Raw genomic sequence first — 5,118 nt, 5'->3', positions numbered from 1 at the left:
CATCATTCGATTATGCCCATGGTGTACACGCAGAGCTGATCCCCATGCTGTCCCACACAGCACTAGATATTCATGGAATATTCCCTGTATATCATAAAACGAACGTATATATTCCAAATATTCATAGAATATTCTTGAAATATATAAATGCCTTTAGAATATTCATAGAATATGCTTGAATGAATATGGCTGGATTATTCCCGAAAGAATGTACATAGAATGTCTATAAATGGATTATTCTCCCTTGAATATTCTAAGAATATTGTCGATCGAATATACCATATGGTATATTCTTAGAATATATCCCCACGGTATATTTTGGAATATTCTATACAATGGAATTTTGAATTATCTTATAATAACGTATTCAAATAATTCAATATTATTAAAAACAAAAATATTTGAAGATCTTAATCGAATGCATCATCTAATGTATATAACCCTGATAGTGTTAACCACTTTTTGAACTCAACGCGAAGATTCTGGATGAATTGCTCCAACAGCAACTGTTGGAAACGACAAAAAAATTTGAATGGGCCAATAAATGAACCAATTGCATCAATAAATTGGTTATTTCTCATTCTATTTGTCTTTTTGTATTTGAAATTATTTAATTACAAAGCGAAAAGTCCTGGAAAAAGAGAAATGGGTAAGTGAAGAATTGGAGTAAACGTTTCTCATTGGTCAATTGAAGTGTAGCGCGCGACAGTCGAATAAGCTTTGTGAAAGCGGCTGTCCCTTAATGCATGGTACATTTGCGTTAAATTCGACATTTGATTCAACATTTGATTCAACATGACGGTTGACGTGGCAGGTTCGCGTGTGTAATGCATGGTGTGTTGGTGTTATTATCAAAGTATAATTCTGTCACGTTCAGTGTACCATTTATAATTTGGGTTGTCCAATTTGCAGTACAGCGAATAGTTTGATTTTGGATCTTCAAACAGGAGAGTTGCATATATTCAGTCTTCAAGAAAAGTAAGTAAAATGCAATAGTATCGATAGTAAAGTCATGGTGATTAACCTACTATACCTCATTATAGGTTCGAGAAGAGTTGGTGTGTGGGATTTGTTGGTTTGACTAAGTACATGTTTGAACTAGAGTGATTTCAGTTGTGTATCTTCAATAGAGAAAAGTAAGTGAATGACACATTCTTTTGTATCATTTGTTTTCATAATTTTTATCACTCGTTTTCAAGATAGTATCAATTTGCCCATAAGGAAACAGAGTGGTACCTGGTACAGGCAGGTGCGCCAAGGAACTGAAAACGTAATGAGTACTTTTCAACAAGACAATGCAAGTTGCTCTTCAAGTCATAAAATGTTGTAAATGTTCATGAGTAACCTATGCGAAAAATATCTATTTGATTTTTATTCCAGTTTTATTGTGCCACTTTCAAATAGTGATAATGAACGTTAATGCACATTTTGTTCCAGGTATTACTATTGAAACACTGGCTGATGCATTGTTGAACAAATATAAGGAAAACTATTCTGGTGAGCAAAGTTTGGATAACTTTATGTAAGTGAACTTCATTGAAGAACCCATCATACCACTCATTTTAAATACTTCATTTGTGGGTTTATTTTTTTAAGTGAGAAACCTAACCTAACCTATTTCTTGATATAATACACTTTTTCTTTTTCAATGAAATGATATATTTATTATTTTTTAATTAGTGCTGATGAATTCACAGAGTTGTTATTTTATTATACATTTGTTTGAGAGTAGGAACATCCTAATTTGAATACATTTCTAATATTTGTAATATGACAGTATTCAGGAATATTTTGTTCAGTAAATAAATATTTTGAATCAGATTTTTTATTTTTAATATTGGTTGAAACGTCAAATATTTCAGTGTATATTGTTTTTAAAATATATCTGTTTATGAATATTATGTGTTTCATTACTTATGTGAATTTTACATCAAAATGCAATATATACATGCCTAATAGCGGTTACTCGTCACATTCTTGGAATATTCCAAATATTCCTAGAATATTCATAAAATATATTTAAAGAATATTCTATGGTGTTTCTCTATTGTATATTCCTACAATAAACTAAGAATATCCTGAATATTTCATGAATATTCCTCGGGTTCTATTTCTGGAATATTCTTAATAGAATATACCTTATATATTCTAAGAATATTATAAGATATTCCAAGAATATTCCCAAGGAGTATTCTTGAAATATATCAAAGGTTCGCCAGGAGCACTTCCAGGGAATATTCTACAGAAGATATATATATCCATGGCATATTCATAGCATAATACAATATCCTTGAATGTATATTCATGAAATATACCTGGAATACCTATTGCTATGTGGGGTTATACCATATCTCAAATGGCTCTCTACTAGGGAACTATATAATTGTTTAAGTTCTTTGTGATACAAGTAATTTTTCAAGGAACAGAAGTTATGAAGCATTGTTTCCTTTTTTTTATTATATATTTTATATGAGAGTCCCACCTCAAGTTTCTATCTATGTAGGCGCCCAAGTATTTGATTTCTCTCAGGGAATCTATTTTTAGTGTTTTTCCTTGTTCGCCGACATCAAGAGTTTCAAATGAACAATCATTGGATAGATTGCAGCTAAAAGGAAGAAATGTTTTTTTTCAGATCCACTGTTAGGAGCCTTTGGTCAAACCATTTTTTGAGCAAATGGAAAACTGTTTCTACGTTCTTTTTCAAATCAAGCCAAGTGTCTGCCTCATAGAATATCGCAATGATGCTTCAATATCACGAATCAGGGTAATCAAATTTCCAATTGAGTTCAAGATTTTTTCAGTTCCAGCATATAAGACTATAAAACAGATATTATTTTCAAATTTGTTGAAATTTACACATGTTTGTCGGGATCATTGAAAAGAGCAATGTCTCTATTTCATAATAGACCATTTAAAGGTTAAATCAGTATTTCTTCAACGCTGCCTCACCAAGTGACAAATTCTATTTCTACGAGTAATTTTTTTTATAAGTTTCATTAGCTATTTGAAAAACATTGAAACGCCTACCAGTTCAAAAATATTAACGACGGTCTTTAGGTAATTGAGCCAAACATTGAATTCAATAAGATCTGAGTGGGTTGCTTCAATTGAAACAAATCATTCATGGATGAACAACTCCCCAAATTGAGTTTTGCCGCCTTGGCAACGATGCTGTACAAAAGGTGCGCCTACTAGGAGTATATTGGCAGGTACATTCTGAGAAACATACTTTATGAAATTTCATTCATATAATTACTACTTTCGATTAATATTAACGTCGCGATACGACGTAGCTATAATTTATGGAAAATATTATACCGAAATGATAGATGATAAGTATTAATTTCTAAAAATATTTCTACTTGAACGGAGCTTCTTGAAAAAAATTACCTGAGGTGGTGAACAAAATCAAGTATTGTTGAAATTTGTTGTCCTGAATAATGATCTTGGCCTCAACCAGGGTCATTTTAAGAAACCCCTTTCTTTCAAAAATTCTATTCTATGACACCAACCAATGTCCAATCAATATACAGTACGCAAACGTATGAAATGAATGAATTGATGAATATAGCCGTTGTTACTACGTGGTAGGAAATCATAATGTTTTTTACCACTTTTATTTGTAACTAACTTTACTGCAGTTTCATCCTATAAGGATATTTTCAAAGTTATACATTAAACTAATAATGGTTGATGACATTAGCCCTTATATAGCACCATTGTAGGTAATAATAGAGGTACTTGGCTTGATTGAGTACCTGAATTTTGTGTTCTAGTGGAGACTGGGGCAAGATGAGATAGCTAAGACAAAACTCGTTATACAAGGAAAATTAAACTCTTTAATAACATTATTTAACAAAAGAGGTAACCATTATACATTTCTCTCTTATAATTAAACGTTGTAGCATGCAAAATCACAGAACTTTTTTCGGCAAATGATGAAAAAATAAACTCGGCAAATTTCCCGTTTTGCCCCATAACTGGGGTAAGATAGGAAACGCTGTGGGGTAAAACGAGTATGCTTTTTAATCGGGTAGACAGCGTTCACAAATGTGTGCCTCTTCATCTTCCTCATCGACTCCGGCACATGAATTATGCGCCCAACCGCGGCACACGCCGCAGATGACCCAACCTTCGGTTGAATCTGAGTATAAGTACCCACAATAGATGCAAGCACAGTCATCATCCTCTTCTTGGTTCATCCCAATCTTCCGATTCAGTTTCTTTTTTGCACCTTTTGGTTTGACGCTTTTTCTGCATGTTTTCCTTGTCAGTTTTCTTTTTAATCTTCTTTGCAGTCTTTTTTTCAGGTTTCTTTATTTGTTTTTTACCTTTTTCAGTCACTTGATTATCAGTACATAGAATATGTTATTTTAATCACAAGGGCGGGACAAAACGGGATAGTATCCCATTATGCCCCGATCATCTTGCCCCGATCCACACGTAGGTAAAAAAGATGACGCAATTTTAACCTTAAACTTTACCGGCGAAAAAATCTGGTTTGAATTTAATGTTTTGGACTACTATAATAAGCTCGGGATTGAAATAATACATTAACACAGGTACTTACATGTCTGTACATCAGTTTTCGAATCAAATATCGCGTAAAAACACTTGCAATATCACTTTTTTCTCTCTGCAACACAAAAACGAGTTCTAACCTGTTTGCTTTGCTTGGACACACTAGCGGAGAGTGAAGTTCGTGCAAATGGCGCTGTCGCCGCTCCGAACACGATTACTATTCACGCACACAAGCTTACTTCCCGTGCTGCCCCGAACTTCATCTTGCCCCGGTCTCCCCTATATAGTGACAATGCGGATATGCTAATTTGAAAACCCGTGAGTAAACTAAATCGATTTGATCATTTAATAGGCTGCACCTGCAATGTTTATGCTTGTGAATTTCCAAGGATTCTAAGTAATTAAGATTGCAACCCTTCCTTGCATAGTGCAAAATTTTCGTATCGTTTAGATTCAGGAACTTGTGGTTGCATACCAAGGAATGGTTTGAAAATGTTGAATCATTTTTACCTAGCCTGAAGAATCTTTCATGTTGAGCATACCGTTTTGTCCAAATTGTCCACCTTACCTTTGGAGAAATCTGGAGTTTATAAGCTT

The 5,118-nt window shown here is 33.5% G+C and overlaps 1 long non-coding RNA gene across 1 annotated transcript; it reads left to right on the top strand.

Moving 5' to 3' along the window:
• The first annotated feature begins 329 nt into the window (after positions 1 to 329).
• On the top strand, positions 330 to 1,677 carry LOC141485616 (uncharacterized). Its single transcript, XR_012467306.1, has 3 exons — positions 330 to 978; positions 1,044 to 1,136; positions 1,438 to 1,677. It is a non-coding gene; the product is annotated as an uncharacterized lncRNA (long non-coding RNA).
• The last annotated feature ends 3,441 nt before the right edge of the window (positions 1,678 to 5,118 follow it).

Source organism: Leptinotarsa decemlineata, unplaced genomic scaffold (assembly GCF_025532065.1).
Source record: "Leptinotarsa decemlineata unplaced genomic scaffold, Ldec_3_MD MMD2_tig00026328_RagTag_RagTag, whole genome shotgun sequence".
NCBI classification, from domain to species: Eukaryota; Metazoa; Arthropoda; class Insecta; order Coleoptera; family Chrysomelidae; genus Leptinotarsa; species Leptinotarsa decemlineata.
The sequence above is the reverse complement of the archived record's forward strand: the minus strand, read 5'-3'. Positions and strand labels throughout refer to the sequence as shown.